General features: G+C 33.2%; 1 pseudogene; it reads right to left on the bottom strand.

Moving 5' to 3' along the window:
- Positions 1-4506: 4506 nt before the first annotated feature.
- On the bottom strand, positions 4507-17802 carry LOC105795774 (berberine bridge enzyme-like 17; annotated as a pseudogene).
- Positions 17803-19049: the final 1247 nt, after the last annotated feature.

The raw sequence follows: 19049 nt of genomic DNA, 5'->3' as shown, positions 1-19049 counted from the left end.
ATCCCTACAAAGCGACCCTATGAATCATCAAAAAATTATGTACAAACTATTACATAGAAGAAAAGGGTATGTCAATCTTAACCTTGGTAAATACTAGATACAGAAAGACAGCTAATAAATTCATTGTAGCCGTTCCCGTAACTGTATATTATACCAAAAATTTAAGGCATTACATGTACTTCCTTAGTGAAATTGCTACATTGTTTCTTCTTTTGCATGAATTAATCCCGGTGTAGCGGATGAGCTTCCTTTTTGAATTTTCTACACCATTTCTTCTTTTACATGGTTCACCCGATGTATCGGATGAACGTCCATAGTAAATTTGCTACATTGTTTCTTCTTTGGCATAGATTAATACCAATGTAACGGATGGGCTTCCTTAGTGAATTCACTATATCGTTTCTTTAACATGGATCACTCTAGTTTATCATATTAACTTCTTTAGTAAATTCGCTACATCATTTTTTTTGGCATGGATTAATCCTGATGTAGCGGATGAACTTCCTTTGTGAATTCACTACACCATTTCTTGTTTGGCATGAATTAATCTTGGTGTAACGAATGAACTTCCCTAGTGAATTAGCCACACCATTTCTTTTTTAACATGGATCACTCCTAGTGTAGCAGATGAAATTGACATCTTTTTAGGTCTTTGGGGGACCAATCATTTTTTGCTATTCGTGTAGTGTTTATGTATGAGGTGTCTCTTCATTTAGAGTCCCTCTTTCTTCCCTCATACTTGTTATATAATGTTCTCTCTTTTATTTTATTTTTCTCCTAAATAAGGTCTTCAAAAAGGTCTTCCCTTGTTCTTTTCTTTGACACTACCTATCCCCTCCATTTTGGATTAGATCCATTTGTTTATAATGCCATCCTTGAAGGGTAGTCTTTTGGTTGAGCACAGAAGATGTCAAAGAAGAGAATGTCGATACCCTCTTATCTTTGTTGCCTTATTCCTATTTGGACTTCCATTCTACTCTAGAGTTATTATTATCTAGTCAATATCATGTTTCTCTACAGAGCATCAAATCTTTGGTGGCAAATGGTCCTATCGTGATCCCTCCATTGGTGAGGAGCTAGGGAGAAAAGTTGATCTAGATGCTTTAGTTATCCCTTCTCATTGGATCCCTCAGATCCATCAAGCTTTCAACTTTCCTTTTGAATGTTTACATAGGAAACCTTTAGGTATCGAATATATATCGCAAAACATATAAAAAGATTATCTCTTTATTTATATTAATGGTTTAAGGGTTGATGTTTTTTTTCCTTTCCGCCGTTTTGAAGTTGATCTATTGAATGATCTCAACAACACCCTTAGTCAGTTAATGCCATCATCTTGGGTATTGTTTTTAGTCAGTTAACGCCATCATCTTGGGTATTGTTTTTGGCTTCGCTGTCTTGTGCAAGTTTATGGGCATGTCTCCCATAGTATAACGTTTTTCTTACGTTTACCATAGTAGGATAAACAAGAAGACATGCTTCTTGTTTCTCAACTCAGGCTCATCGCAAGATACTTGATGTTTCTACCTTCAATTTTAGAGATATAATGGGGACTTTATAGCCATTTTTGCTAGCTCGATCGGGTGGCCGATCGGGGCCACTTGGGGAGACTACAAGCCTCTTGTGTTTCTAGAATTATCTGAGATTGAGGAAAAAGATGCCTTGGAGTTGGATGAGCTTAGGAAGGTGGATGCTTAGAAGTTGTTACCAGTAGAACTTGGTGATTCGTTGGTGAGGGCTGGCGATCTCAGTATGTTATCCTCTTCTTTACGATGTAAATATTAAACAATAAAAATAATGTTAATAATTATTGACAGTAAACTGATGTTAAAAATTTAACCTTTTCGAGAACAACACATGGCTTAATCACATTTATTAACATATTCACACATGTACTACTATATATACTCAAGCCATATAATTATATATACCACACCTTATATGAGAGGTGAACACATGCAATATGCATGGATCTTCATGCTAAGAATGAAAAGCATTGAGAGAGGTTGACTCATTCAGGATAAGCATTTAAAATGTTATCTCTCAGCTAGCCAATGGCCCTCATCAATAGTTGGGTATTGTTCTCATTCTAGGGTTTTATCTTCCACCTCTACCAAAAACTTTGAAGGTTTCACGTTGTGGGAGTACCTTACCTATCAAGAAAATATGAGCATTTTCTTTTGATGGGGATTTTAAATCATGCCTTCGTACTACACTTTGACTACTTCTCCAAAAGAAGTCGACCCCTTCAATATACCTCAATAGAAATCTCAATACTCAACCCATTTTTAGATCTATATGACAATCTTAAGGCTTGACCCATTTTTAGAAAATGAATACAATTTTGAAAGCGAAATGTAGATAAATATAAATAGAAAAGTATCAACAATAAAGTAAAAAAAAAATTCTAATAAGTAGAGGCTCAAAACATAAGGGAACTATAAACAAGAAGCTAGACCTAAGAGAAGTCCAAACATGCTAATGAGCAATTAAATTAGCCTCATAACAAAATTTAAAACCATTATTGTGTGATAAAATAATTTTACAGTCACAATAATTATTAAAATAGAGAATATTTCATATATTGTCACTTTTACATAATTTTTCAAGGAGAAAAACATGGTACCAATTTTAGCATTTCATTAGTGAGGAGTTGGTAGTGCCAAATTGATTTTGCCACCATTATACAACTATAGTGATAAAGTAATTTAAATAGCACAATATTATAAAAAAGTAAATTTTATAAAGATAAATAATTTTATCATTATAATAATAATTAAAGATAATCACCACTTAATACGTTGTACTTGTGAAATTTCATAATAAAGAGTAAATTTTGTAGTGATATATTTATTTGGTTACACTTAAATGGTCACAATTACATCATTATAAAAAAAAAGGTAAATTTTATTGTGACAAATTATTTTATTGCGGTTTGTCTATTGAGAAGTAAATTGGAATGGCAACACTATTCTAGGACGAGTTATGCGAAAGAGGCAAAACTTGGAACATCATGAGAGATTAACTTCGTGATTCTTGATTTCCAAATGTTCTTCACCTCATTTTTTGGTTTCGTAGTGCAACAAAGTTAAGGCGTATAATTGTGGGTTCAATCTTGCTATTAATTAGGTGCAAATATGTACTAAACGTCCATGTTTAGGTGTGTGTCCTATGTTCATATAAGTTACTTTCTTTTCTTTTTTTAGGTGTTTATTTGAGCTGGTTTAGTTGCGTTCTTCAACTATTTTTGATGTCGATGTTTTATTAGTGGCATAATAATTTATTTGGACTTCGAACTTTACAAAAAAATCGTTTTCACCTTTTATTTAATTTTTTTCTCTTTTAGTCTTTGAACTTATATTGTTTATCAAATATCTCCAAAATAATTTGTTAACTTTGTTGTGCCCACATCAATAATTAATTAATTTTAAAATATTATTTTATATTTTATACTTTCTAATAATGTTAATAGCTTATTTAATTATTTTTGAATTTTTAAATTTTATAATTAATTACTAGCTAACGTGATATCCATGTGGATGCTCACGTCAACAAAATTAACAAATGTTAATTTTTTTCATTCATTTTGGGGTGATTTAGCAAACATGATAGGTTTAAGGGCTAAAATTGGAGAAAATTTAAATAGAGAACTAAAATATTTTTTTTTTATAAAATTGAAGGGTCAAATAAATTATTATACCATTACTATTTGATCAATTATAAGACCACTGCGCATGTGTTTAAGGAAGGGAATAGAGTTTGCTGATGGAAAAGCTTTATCGCCAACACAAGTATGCAAACTAGTTTAGGATGACTTAGATGGTGTGGTGTGCCACGATTAATTCTAATGTAATTAAGAGTATTTTATTTCTTATAAAAAGTAATTTTAATGTGGCAATAATTATTAATAATATTGACTATTTGATATGTTGTTACTATTATATCATTTTGGGAAAATATTTGATGCTGGTTTAAGCATTTAATTCAGTAATAAATTTATTCATTATCACAACAATTTCAAATTCTAAAATACAATAGTATAACTTTCAAAATAATAGAGAACTGTGAAGACTACATCAACAGACCATCATATAAGGTTGAACCATAATTTTGATTATGTAAATTATTGCAGTGACATGTTGAGAAAATACTAAACATACATATCTTTCGATTACATAAGATTAGAACCATAAAGATTAAAGACTACGAAACAACACTTTAATATGGTTTCTAATTTAATTTACTCAGCTCTAAAATAATGTATGATATTATAGTCTATGTTTCAGAATATAATTTATGAATTACAATTGGATGTAATATATGAAAGATATGATCGAAATGATAATGTCCAAAATATAGGAATAGGTACCCAACCATACATTTCTGTGAGAAATAAAAATTAAAACTTTCAACACCATACGAATAGCTATAACTAAATTAGAGATAATACTTTCTACCCACTAATTTATTCTAAGAATAAAATTAACCAAAGATCATCCATGAATGTCACTTGAAGTTGAAGTTTGGAGGAATACTTTGTTCATTCTTAAAGAAATTACTAGGATCCATCTCGGCTTTCACCATTGTCAACCTTTGGAAATTATCCTTGAAGTCACTACACTAGAACAGGCTTTTAGCGGCATATTTTGTGGCGTTTTGATAAAAAACGCCGCTAAAAATCGAGCATTAGCGGCACAAAGAATAAAACGCCACTAAAGATCTAGCATTAGCGGCGATTCTTATAAAACGCCGCTAAAGAACATCATTCGCGGCGTTTACCACACAGCGCCGCAAAATCTCAAGACCAACACGCAGATGCTGATGTATATTGGCATTAGTGGCGCTTACGAACAAACGCCGGTAATGTATAGTATTAGCAGCGCTTAGTGGAAGCGCCGCAAAAGATGTTAACCAAAACGCAGAGTTTGGTCTTGATGTATATTTCAATTAGTGGTGCTTATAAAGAAAACGCCGCTAATGTATAGTATTAGCGGCGCAAAGCCTTAAACGCCGCAAGACATCTTAATCAAAACGCAGTGTGTTGGTCTTGATGTATAATATAATTAGTGGCGTTTAAGGAAAACGCCAGTAAAGGATAGTTATAGCAGCGTTTGGTGGTAAGCGCCTCAAAATATCTTAACCAAAACGCAGAGTTTGGTCTTGAGGTGTATTAGAATTAGTGGCGTTTGATGAAAAACGCCGCTAAAGTATATCATTAGCGGCATTTGTGAAACGCGCCGCAAAGTATCTTAACCAAAACACAGAGTTTAGTTCTTGATGTATGCTGGAATTAGTGGCGCAAATGGGAAAACGCCGCTGAAGCATAGTATTAGCGGGGCTTTTACCGAAACGCCACAAAAAACCTAAGCCAGACGGCATCGTTTCAGAACTTTTTAGTGCTTTAGCGGCGTTTTTCCTTAAAGCGCCACAAAATCATTTTATATGTTTTTTATATTTAATTTGTTTATTTATATTAATTAAAATTCAATTTATTTTTAATTGAATATTTGTTAAAAATGGAAAAATTGAAATAGTATTATTTAAAATAATTTTAAAAAATTTTAGGTACATGACTGATTGATTTGTAATTTATATATTAAATAATTTCATATATAATTATAAAAGATACGGTAGTATTAATTTTAAAATATTTAATTATTTATCATTATAGTTTAGGGTTTAATATATATGCGGTTTAGGGTATACGATTAATTTAGGATTTAAGGTCGGTTTAAGAGTTACAATTTTAACGTTTATATAGATTATGGAATTATGGATTCTGGTTAATTTAAGGGTTGTAATTTAGGGGTTATAGATTAAGAGTCAGGAATTTAAGGTTTATGGATTCGGTGTCAGGTTAGGCTTTAGGGTTTAGATTAATTAGTGTGTTTTAATTTTTATAAAATATGGTTTAAGGGTCAGGGGTTAGGGATTCGGGTTAGGATTTAGGGTTTTGATTAATTAATATTTTTTAATTTATGTATTAAATAAGGTTTAGGATTAGTACAAGTTAGGGCCGGGGTTAGTGGTTTAAGGGTTAGAAGATAAGAGTTAGTGATTTAGGGTTTAAAAATTCGGGGTCAGGTTAGGCCTATTGGGAACTTTAATGGCGCTGCAAAATTTTTAATTTATTTAAGGGTTCACGTTATAGAATAGATGATTTAATGTCCATGGTTTAGAGTTTTAGGGATTACAGTTTAATGTTTATTATTTTGGGTTAATAGTTTATGTGTTAGAGTTTGTGTTTAGGGTTTAAGGAACTGTTTAAAAATTGAAGAACATTTAGATTTTACTAAAGATTCATGCAATTTAATATATGAATATAAAATATATGTTTTGTATAGTAACATTGGCCATGCAATTACCCTAAAATATGGTTTAGGAAAATTACGGTTTGGGACTTTTGGTTTTGACTTTTACTGTTCGGGGTTTTGGGGTTTGGGGTTTAGGGTTTGGGGTTTGGGGTTTAGTGTTTAGGGTTTGGGGTTTGGTTTTTGAGGTTTAAGGTTTACAAATTATAATTTAAGCAGGTTTAAAACGCGAATTTATTTTTTTAAATGTATTACTCTCTCATTTTTTTATTATTAATTTTTCCATTTTATAACTCTGGTTTTAATTTTGGATCAATTTAACTTCAATCTTGGATGACACTATTTTGACAACTCACGTGCTAGTATATTTGTATTCTATTCTTAGCGTATATATAATTTAAAATAAATTATAAATATTTTTAAATTTTGTAGAAATTTTAAATTTTTTTAATTATGAAAGCCGTTAGAGGCGTTTATCTCAAAACACCGGAAAGAGTATTTAACGTTAAGTAAAACTGCGTCGTTTCCTGTCACTGGGAAGTGGAACGACGCCGTTTTGTTCATCTGTATTAGCGGCGCTTCAAAAAATGCCGCCAAGTTGGATTAGGAGTTAATGAAACTGCGCCGTTTTACGTTGCTATTAGTGGCGCTTTCCATAAAACGCCGCAAAATTTTAATTATGTTTATTGGAATGTTGTCGTTTTTGTCTATTGTATTAGTGGCGTTTTTCAGAAACGCCACAACATTGGGTAAACTGTTGGGGAAACGGCTTCGTTTGAGTTATAGTTAGTGGCGCTTTACTTGAAACGCCGCAAAATTGTTCAAACATTTGTGGAAACGTTGCCGTTTTGTGAATGTTATTAGTGGCGTTTTACCGAAAACGCCACGAGTTTGAGGTAAGTGTTGATGAACCGACCGCGTTTTGAGTTATAGTTAGTGGCACTTAGTTTAAAACACCGCAAATTTTTGACCTATATTTTGTGGCGCTTTGCTTAAAACGCCACAAAAATGTTTTTTCAATGTTTGATACGATGCCGTTTATCTATATTATTACTGGCGTTTATTGGGAAACGCCACATGTTTCAGCTGTTTGTTGATGAAACGACCGCGTTTCAGTTAAATTTAGTGGCGCTTTGATGTAAACGCCGCAAATGGACCCGATATTTCTCCATCAGTTATCCCCCAAATACTGATTCTCCCCCAAATCCCTAAAATTTCCCCTAATCCCTAACAGCCCCCAAACCCGACCACCTGCTACTCTGCCGTCTCCTGTGCTGCATCACTCCGTCCGTCCGTTTTCGGCGCCGCAACCATCGGTAAGTTCGAGTACTTCCTTCTTGGTTCCTTTTAAACATGTTCGCAATGTCTCTCTGTTGCTTCTTCATTGCTGTTGTTTTGACTCCTTCCTCGTAGCAATCCACGCTTTCAATCTTCCAACTTCCCCAGAAGCTCCAAGGCTAAAACCGAGGAGAAGATGCCGCAATTAGTAATTTTGGATTCCATCTTCAGTTTTGGGCAATACCCTTTCCAAGGTATAAAGCTCTCGGTATTAATTTCATCATTTAAAATTACTGGCTTTGGGTCCTTAGTTCTGATATGGTTACTTTTATTGGACTCCTTCATGCTCAAAAATCGGTCCTTTATGAGTGAATTAGTCGATGCTTTTGATTAGTTCGATAGTGGGTTTAGGGTACGACGTGTTTCTTTTATGTGAAATGCCTTTAGTCTGCTACTTAGAGAGTTATGGCGTGGAAAAGTTATTGGCATTTGTTATATCTAATGAAGTTGTTTTAAAAACTTTTCAATGGGAAACTTTTTTGTTAAAGAAAAACCATTCTTATGTTTGATTATAATGAATATATATAGGCTTCCTTTTATCATTTCTGATTTGGTTTGATTTTGTTGTAACTTGTTATAACCAAACTGAAATCCGAATTCAATTGCTATAGGTGCCTAACTGTTATTTTGCAGTAATGGATTTAGAGTTAAAGTGTTTTATTTTTTTCCTGTTTATTTGGGTGTAATTTACATATGTTTTCCTTTTTTTTTACAGTATTTACTCCTATTTTAAGTTTATTTTGCATGCATTCCAATTTTAGATGAAGTGGTTGTATGTTTGATATCGAAGTCAATATTTACTTTCATATTTCTTTCATGCCATTCCCATAAATCATTTCAGCAGTAGGCATGAATTTAAAATTGTTCAGGTATCCTGCAAATGGCATTGTTGATAAGGATGCAAAATTTGTTTTCTGATGTTAATATAGCCTTGATTTTTCTCATGTATAGTTGTTAGTTGTTATGGGTAAATTTTAAATAATTTTATATAATTTTATTTAATTTTATAATTATTCGAATATATATTCATAATTATACTGTATTTATAATTATCGATTTGCAATTTTATCGATTTACAATTTTATTTCAATTAATAAATGTTTAATAATCTATGATGATTCAATAAATTGATCGATTAATTGATTGAATGTCAATGAATTTTCAATTTTGGTTAGTTAATTGATTGAATGTTTAATAAATTCATTATATAATGAATGTCAATGAATTATCAATTTTGGTTAGTTAATTGATTGAATGTTTAATAAATTCATTATAGAGGGATTCTCAAAAATTATTACTTGATTGCATGTTTAATATAAATAACTTATTAATATATATTTTAAAGTTAATATATAATTTCAATATTTATTATATTTTTAAATATATTTTACAATTTAATTTAACTTATTGATAATATATATATATATATTGTTAAGTATATTCTACATGACTTACATATTACTTACTAAAAATATTTTTACTAAAATTTACTTTATTATATTACTTGAATATATTACTTAAATAATTTACTTAAATACATTACTTACTAAAATTTGTTTAAATTTTAAATACATTACTTAAACATATATTACTTACTAAAATTTAAGTATATATTACATTACTTACATAACTTGTTAAAATATATTATAATTTCAATATTTATTATATTTTTAAATATATTTTACAATTTAATTTAAATTATTAATAATATATATATTCTTAAGTAATAATTTTTAAAACTTATATCTTACATTACTTAAATATATATTTTAAGTATATTTTACATGACTTACATTACTTACTAAAACATATTTTTACTAAAATTTACTTGAATATATTACTTAAATACATTACTTACTAAAATTTGTTCTGTTTTTAAATACATTACTAAAATTTAAGTATATATTACATTACTTACATAACTTGTTAAAATATATTATAATTTCAATATTTATTATAAATAAGATACATAAAAGTGACTAACTATTAATATTTACTTACATAATCAAATTTTGTATTTACAAGAACTTACATAACTTATTAATATTCAATAAACTTATATAACTATCACACATACACTTATTAAACTTACATAATACATAACTTACATGTTAACTTACATAATACATGACTTACATAAAATTCTCAAATAAACTTACATAATACATTAGTTACATAATAACTTATATAAACTTACATAATACACATTACTTACATAGCATACATAACTTACACAACTTAAATAATACAAAACTTACATAACCTACATAACCTACATAATACATAATAACTTACAACTTACATAACATACATTACTTTGATAACTTACATAACTTACATAATACACAACTTAAATAGCTTACTTAATACATAACTTACATAACTTATACACGTACATAACTTACATAATTGACTTAATACATAAATATATATCATATGATATATATTTCAAAAAACTCATTTGTAGTTACCACTGAACAACTTACCCTTGTAATTTCTGGTGAAAATCAGACATCAAGAAATAAGAAATGGACCGGTCTTGGATGAATTTGTCAAGGGTAAGCGACGATTATCGAAATGGAGTACAAACTTTTCTAAATTTTGCATTTCAATATGCAAGCCAGAGAACATGATTCTTTGCCCGTAAGAAGTGTGTCAACATAAACCGGCATTATCGTGAAGTTGTATACGAGCATCTAATTGTTGATGGGTTTGTTCGGGGTTATAAACAATGGTTTTTTCATGGAGAATGCCCGCCTAGTACTTCCTCTTCAAGGATGGATGTATCTTATGACAGTACTACTTACCACCAGTCTGATAGAGGGGATGACATGGAAGGTATGTTGCGGGATGCATTTAATATGCACAATCATGGTGTCCAGTCGTTCCCAGTGAACTTTGTGGCTTCTGATGATTGTAATATTGGGAGAAGTGCTTTTACCGAACCGGGAAGTAGTGTATGTCATGAAGAGCCGAACGATGAAGCGGCGAAGTTCTACGCGCTACTTAATGACATGAACGACGAACTGTATGAGGGATCAAAATTTTCAAAAATGTCTTTCTATGTTTGTCTTTTTCAATTAAAATGTTTGGGAGGGTGGACCGGAAACTCTTTGACAATGCTGTTAGAGTTCTTGAGAGAAATGTTTCCGTTTTCAAAAATCCCTCAGTCATGCAAATATATGAAGAAATTGATAAAAGATTTAGGCCTTAGGTACAACAAAATCCATAGTTGCCCAAATGACTGCATGTTGTATTGGGGCGATCGGAGAAATCAACAGTGCTGTCATGTATGCGGCCACTCCCGTTGGATAAGTAAAAATGCAGAAGGTGGGAACGACGATGAAAATGATGCACAGTCAAGAAAGAAGCCAATCAAGATTTTACGGTATTTTCCACTGATACCGAGGCTTCAAAGGCTTTTCATGTCGTCGAAGACTGCGGAGTCTATGACGTGGCACCATGATGGACGAACCGATGATGGATTATTAAGGCATCCGGAAAATTCTTTAGCTTGGAAATCATTTGACAATAAATTTCCAGGCTTTGCAAGCGATCCTAGGAGTGTGAGGCTTGGGCTAGCATCTAACGGATTTAATCCTTTCAAGATCATGAGCACTACGTGCGATTGCTTGGCGATGAGTGCTTGTTCCTTAAATCGCCTCGTGGATTTGCATGAAGCAATCTTCCCTTATCTTATCTATGATTATCCCTGGAGAGAAAGGGCCCGGGAATGATATCGACATTTATTTACAGCCACTTATTGAAGAGTTAAAACAATTGTGGGCTGGTGTCGAGACATACGATGTGCTGAGAAAGGAGAACTTTAATTTACGTGCAGCTTTGATGTGGACCGTTAATGACTTTCCCGCTTATGCCAATTTATCCGGTTGGAGTACCAAGGGTCATTATGCGTGTCCTTGTTGTGCTGCACAAACATGTTCGCAATGGTTGTACAATGGGAAGAAGTTCTCTTACATGGGGCATCGTCGGTGGTTACCGGAAAATCATAGATTTAGATTTCAGAGTTCTGTATTTGATGGTACTGAAGAGTTTAGAGAAGCTCCTTCGCAGACCAGTGGCTCTGAAATCTTGTTCATGTTGGAAGATATGAATTTCATTTATGGGAAGATGAACCAACCGCCAAACACGCAAAGAAATAGAAGATCAAATGATGAACCTGATGATGACTCTGATGAAGAGGACGATCCTAATGAGGCGGACTTGTGGAAAAAAATAAGTATTTTTTTTGAGTTGCCTTATTGGGAGCATCACCTTTTACAACACAATCTTGATGTTATGCACATTGAGAAAAATGTCTGCGAGAACATTGTGGGTACAATTTTGAATGTCGACGGAAAATCAAAAGACAATCTTCAGAGTCGACTTGATTTACTCCAAATGGGAATCCGACCTGATCTTCATCCCAATCCACTTCCGAATGGGAAATATCGGTTGCCGCCTTCTACTTTTCAATGTCGAAGACGGAAAAAGAAGTGTTCTGCACGGTGTTGAAGAATATAAAGGTTCCAAATGCGTATGCATCAAATATATCTCGATGTGTTAGTGTTAAAGATCGAAGATTATATTCGCTAAAATCACATGACTATCACATCTTGATACAAGATTTACTGCCAGTGGCTCTACGATGTTGTATGTCCAAGAAGGTGACGTCTTGTATAATTGAACTATCCAACATAATGAAAGCCATTTGTGGCAAAGTTTTGGATGTTCAAGAACTTCAGAAGGTACAGGATCGAGCCACTTTGACTTTATGCAACATGGAGAAAATCTTCCCACCTTCCTTCTTCACCATTATGGTTCACTTGATAATCCATCTCCTACACGAAGCAATTCTTGGCAGACCCGTTTTCTATCGATGGATGTATCCCATAGAAAGGTGTTAATTAAAATTTTTAAAATTTTCCTTCATTCACCTATATGCCTTTAGTTTCAATAATTAAGAAATGTTGTATATTGTGTTTAGGTTCCTATCCAAATTAAAGTCTTACTGCCGCAACAAGCGATATCCAGAAGGATCGATTCTTTGAAGGCTACTTAAGAAGGAATGTATGACCTTCTGCTCAAGATATTTGGAAGATGTTGAAACAAGGTTAAACAGACCAAATAGGAATGCTGGACTCACGGACCATAACTTAGCCGATACTTATTTGTTCCAAAGTTTTGGAGAACCAATCGGCAAAGTTGAAATTGCAGAATTAGATCATTTATCGTGGGTACAAGCACATCGATATGTTCTGTTTCACCACGAATCATTGGAACCTTTACGGAAGTAAGTTCTACAAATTTGATAAATATTTATCAAACTAATAACTATTTATCTTCTAACAAGGTGAACATTTTTTTAACATAGTGAGTACAAACAAATATTGAGATCTTGTTCGCGCTCCCGAAGAACACAACATCGAGATATCAATAAGATGTTTACAGAATCTTTTTATGAATGGTTAAGCCAAACGGTATGCAGTTGGAGCTTCCGCTTACAAATAATAATGTTTTCTCATAACATTTTTAATTACTTAGTTTACTTTCCGTTTAATAGGTTTGGAGTCGGAAGAACGTAAACGACGAAGTTAAATGGCTCTCCCAAGGTCCAAATCGAGTGGTTAAAAGATATAGTGCGTTCCTCATCAACGGATTCAGATTTCATATAAAATATCGCGAGAGGTTGAGGAGAACGCAAATTTGTGGAATAGTTGTCAATTCTGCAATCACAAGTTATGCTAGTGCTAGGGACAATAATCCTGTCGATGGAAATGTGGAATATTTCGGACATCTTACTGACATAATTGAGTTGGATTACTACGGCAAATGGAAAGTTGTCTTATTTCGAGGTGATTGGGCCGATGTTAATACAGCTCGTGGAATTAAGCAAGATCAATTTGGTTTTAGAATGGTGAATTTTGACCAATTGATTCACACAGGACAACAACTGATAGATGAGCCGTATGTATTCTCATCTCAAGTCAAACAAGTTTTTTACTCAAAAGATCCAACTGATGAGGGTTGGTACGTTGTACTCCATAACATCCCTAGAGACTTGTTTGACATGGGCAGTGGAAGTAGATATAACATCGACGACAGATCAGAAACTTTGCCCTTTCCAGAACAAAACTTAAACGACAATATCCCTAGTACTAGTGCACAATTTCAATGGGTTCGTCAGGATACCGATGAAGATATTTACGAATAATGATGTAGTAAGATTTTACGATTCTTTATTTATATGTAATATATTATAATTTGAATCTTGGTCTTATTATATATTTCAACTGTTTTATATGTGCTGATATTGTTGTAATTAGTTATTAAGTTGTCAACTATTTTATGTATTGCAGATAAAATGCCTAGAAGAAAAATTCTAAGGGGAAGCATTACGAGGAATGATCCTAACTCGACAAAGACAAATAGTCTTGAATAAAAAAGAATTGGATCTTGAATGTTCGATTACGGTGAGGATCCTCTGAAGTTCAAAGTAATTTTACGTTTAATTTACATGCGTGTTTCGTTATAGTTGATTTATTTTTCAAATTCTTATATTATAATATACCATTTGTAGCTGAAAATGGTGGGACGCGCAGAGGTCGAGGACGTACGCTACTTAGAGAGTTATACGAGTTAGATCCAGTTGAGCGTGTCAAAGTTGGACGAAACTGTTTTGGTCAGCCTGTTGGATCAGAAGCTCGACTTTTAGCAGGATACATGGGCATTTTAGCACGAAATGCGAATATGTTGCCTATCAACTACGAGTCATAGCATCAAATGCCCGAAAGCAACAAAAACCAAGCCCTCGATAATATTAAGGTAACAAAATGTTAATGCCATCTGTAATGCTTGGGAAATAGTTTAACATACATTACTTTATTAACTTGTGTTTTTTGTTTTTTGTAGGCGAGGTTTGCTTTAGAGGTCTCGGATGCTTACGTAAAGAAAGCATTGGGAAAAAGATGGAGAGACAATAAAAGTACTTTGAAGAAAAATTATTATAAAACAAAAACAACACTAGATGAGAAATTGCAAAATGTCCCGCCGGGTATGTTGAGGTACCGATGGGAAGATGCAGTTAGATTTTGGCATTCGAAGAAAGGCGAGGTATGACGTACTTCCAAACTATTGTAATTATTTTGGTTTATAGTATTTTCTATTTACGTACTAAAAATTTCATAACGTAGGATCGTGAACAAGTTGGAAAAAGCAGCAGGCAGAAACAAAAATTCACACACACAGCCAGGTCGAGAAGTTTTGCATGTGTAGCTGAGGCGGAGATATTTTTAATTTTTTTAATATTGTTGAATATGTATAACTTTCTGTTAAATAATATTTATACTACCATATTGTAGGAACTGTCGTCCGATCAAAAAGTTGGACACCTTCAACTTTTTGAAATTACACATAGGAAGAAAGATGGATCTCCCATGACTCTTGAAGCTGGTGAAATAATGGTATGTTTACTTAATAAGATTTGACTTATTTTAGTTATTTTTAGTGTTTATTTTCTAATGGTTTAATTCATTGCTTGTAATGCAACTATTTTTATGCTGCATATGTTTTTTAATATATAATATTGCGTTCCTAACTATGTGATTTATTTATTAGGAAAAACTAAAGGATAAAAAGGCAGAGTATGAAGCGATTGCTTCTAGTGATAGTTCTGTTCATCTTGAAGACATTGATAACCGGATTATTACTGAAGTTTTGGGTCCTGAAAGGTATGGTCGGGTTCGATTTCAAGGATCTTTTGTTAGCCCAACCCAATAATTTGGATCCAGCTCCCACCAATACATGGCTTCGGGGAGTCAGACTCAAGTTAAAGTTCAGAGGTTGAAAGACCAAATGGCTGAGATGCAAGTGACCACAGTTGAGGTTCAAAGGAAATATGAAGAACTCCAGCTACAACTTAAAGCAGAGGCGGCAGCAAGGGAAGCGGAAGCTGCAGTGAGAGAAGCAGAGCAGGCCAAAAAGTACGACGAACTCCAGCAACAGCTTTAGGCTGTGATGAATATGTTTTAGTCGCAACTTCCGCCTTCATAGTGTATGACATAAATATTTTTATCATTTTAACATTTAACATTTTTGCAAAAATACTATGAATTCACTTTTATTTATTGATATTAATATTATTTTATTCGTTTAATTTGAAATATTATATAAATTTATTGCTTTTGGCTGGTTTAAATCTGGTTCCTTTTGATTTGTTGCTACAGGAGGCTGAAAAAATGAAAAATTTAATATACGAAAATCCCAAAAATAGTGGCATTTTTGTATAAAAGTGCCGCTAAAGAACATGGTCTTTAGCGGCGTTTTTTCTAAGCGCCGCTAAAGAACATGGTTTTTAGTGGCGTTTTTTTCTAAGCGCCGCTAAAGAACATGGTCTTTAGAGGCGTTTTTTTTCTAAGCGCCGCTAAAGAACATGGTCTTTAGAGGCGTTTTTTTCTAAGCGCCGCTAAAGAACATGGTCTTTAGCGGCATTTTTGTTTGTAAACGCTGCAAACGTTTGCGACGTTTTCGTTAGCGGCCTTTTTTGCGGCGCTTCTGGAAGCGCTGCAAATACCTTTAGTGGCGTTAAAAAGCGCCGCTAAAGGCCTAAAAAAATGCCGCTAAAGACCTGTTTTGGTGTAGTGAGTACTTGCTCCCATAGACTTGAGCATGGGTGAAATTAGTCTGGTCGCTTGGAGAGCTACCTATGTCAATATCTCTGTAATTAAGGAATGCTTCCCTAGGGTCTTTTGAGACAAATGGACCCATTCGATCGTACATGTCCCTCAACCTATCAATGTTACGGTTGCTCACGTTGAGCCCCTCTTCTGACCAAAACAACATACTGAATTAAGAATAGGTTCCCAGATCTATGAGGAAATGCGGTGGAGGATTCTGGGATTTCACTCATTTTTCCTCCATAAGGATTCCATTGCATTGAGATGTTTGCAGCCGAAGTATTTCCCATCCCAATCAACATCTGCCATATCGTCTCCAAACCCTCATTGGGGATTACAGTTTTGACATAATCAGATTTGACCTTGAAAATATTTGGTGCCCCTTGTGTCCTATTGAGTAGAACTTGGACAGGCGTTCCGACAGGAAAACCAGCCCAGTAAACAGTTGATTCAAGCCAACTCATTTCTTTGCAATCCTCTTTTGTAAGGTTCAACTCAGGGAAGCTTTGATTCACCAGTGGAACAAGTTTATCAGCTTCTCCAAGGAACAAACCCATGAAACTAACTAGTATCTTCTTCTCAAGAGGGCAGCTTCCATTTATAACAGATGCTATTTGTCTTATATAGAGGTCTTCAGGAAGTTTAGGTGCAACTTGCTGCCACTTGAAAGCAACATCAGTTGCACCTTGTTCCAGAGTGAACGGCACGGTGAATACTGTAATTTTCTCTGGAACCTGAACCAGCTTGATCTTCCATGAGACAATGACAGCAAAGCTTGCTCCACCTCCTCCCCTGATAGCCCAAAAAAGATCCTCACCCATGGAGGCCCGGTCCAGGATATTGCCGTCGGCACCAACAACTTGAGCATCGAGGATGTTATCCACTGAGAGCCCATATTTTCTCATCATGTTCCCATACCCACCGCCACTGAAATGACCGCCAGTGCCGAGACTAGGGCAGACTCCCGCCGGGTAAGCATGACCCTTGCTTTCGTTAGCAATTTTGTAGTAAAGTTCGCCGATTGTTGCACTAGCCTGAACAAAGGCAACCTCATTATCAACATCAACATCGATGGACGGAAGATTGAGCATATCGAGAATGACGAAGGTGACGTTAGATCTATACGAAAGGCCTTCATAATCATGGCCAACGCTTCGGACCCTGATTTGCACGCCATTATCCTTTGCACAAATAACGGTTGCTTGGACATGGGAGACATGATTAGGTGCCACTATAGCAACTGGTTTGGGTGTTTCAGGGGTCAAAAATCTGCGGTTTCGGATATATGCTTGAAGAGCAGATTCGAAAGAGGAATTACTTGGGGTGTAAATTGATTCAAGCATTAGAGCGGAACTATTAGCAAGGCATTGAAGAAATTTATCAACTTGAGAAGAAGAGTCCGAAGTTGCTCGCCATGATAACGATAAGAATAATACTATTGTAACTAATAGGAAGGTTGCAGAATTTGAATCCTTCATTTTCTGATTGCCTCGGGATTAGTTTCTGCTTTTGGTACGTGGAGCTTCAATTTACTAACTAATTTATAGAGGGAATTATTGGTTTTAGAATTAATTATCCAGAACAAAAATGATGGGTTTTGGTGTACAGATTGCTGGCCTAATAACAGTAACACATGATTTTATGACACTACTAATCTTGAATTTACCTTCCATATGTTTTCCTGAAACGCATGTCCAAGGAAAGAAAATTTTCCTAAACTTATAAAAATTTGTGTTGAGTTTTAATTTAATTTCCATTCTTGTTTTTTTTTGCCAAAAAAAGAATTTGCATTATTGTTTGAGTTCAAGAATCTAACTTTAAAATTTGGGGAGTTTATGAATTATATACAAAATTATATAAATTTATGTAATTAGAAGAGTTTATAAAACATTTATATTTACCATACTAATAATTTATAAATTCACATAATCAACCATGAAATTATATTTGCTAAAACTATAGTTATTTATCCTTTTTGTTTTTTTTAAATTGTTAAAACAATTTTGAATCTTTTAGATGGTAATCACATAGCGTAAACTTTCCTTAAACAAATTTTAATTTTGTAAAGTTTTGAAAATCTTTTGCTCCAAATATGGTAAAATGATTTTGTAAAAATACATCCATAATTTCAATTTTATCTTTTAATATTTATATCTTTTATCAATTTGATCTTTATTATTTTTAATTAAATTTGACACTCAATTTTTAAAAAGAGTCACATTATTTTTTAACGATGTTGATATGACAACCTACATGAAAATTCATATGTATTTTCATACGACATGACACTATTTGTTTTATATATAACGTCAACAAATAATTATAAAAATATAAAAGAATATTTAAAATTCAAAAAATTATAAAAATTTATAAAAGTTTAAAAATAGTATGAAGTACATGTAAATTGTCATTCGAGTTGCCATGTTTAAAAATTCAATGTTTTGTTGGTATTTCTACTAAAAAATAATTTAATTCTTTTTGAAAGGTTGATGGTCAAATTCACCATATTTAACTCTAAAAAGAATAAAGGCTAAGTTGATAAAAGTGATGTATAATTATAGGCTAAATTTTACATTATGTCAAATACAAAATCTTAATACCTATCGTGAGCATATACCATACAGAACATTTTGTTGGCACTAAAGACTTTTTTTCTTTTATCTTTGTCCCTTACTTTTCTTTGGTCTATCTCGTTAACAAATCCATATTTCCATTAAAAAATGAA

This window comes from Gossypium raimondii, chromosome 3 (assembly GCF_025698545.1).
Source record: "Gossypium raimondii isolate GPD5lz chromosome 3, ASM2569854v1, whole genome shotgun sequence".
In the NCBI taxonomy this organism is placed as follows: Eukaryota; Viridiplantae; Streptophyta; class Magnoliopsida; order Malvales; family Malvaceae; genus Gossypium; species Gossypium raimondii.
Note: the sequence above shows the minus strand (reverse complement) of the source record. Positions and strands in the feature narration are given on the sequence as shown.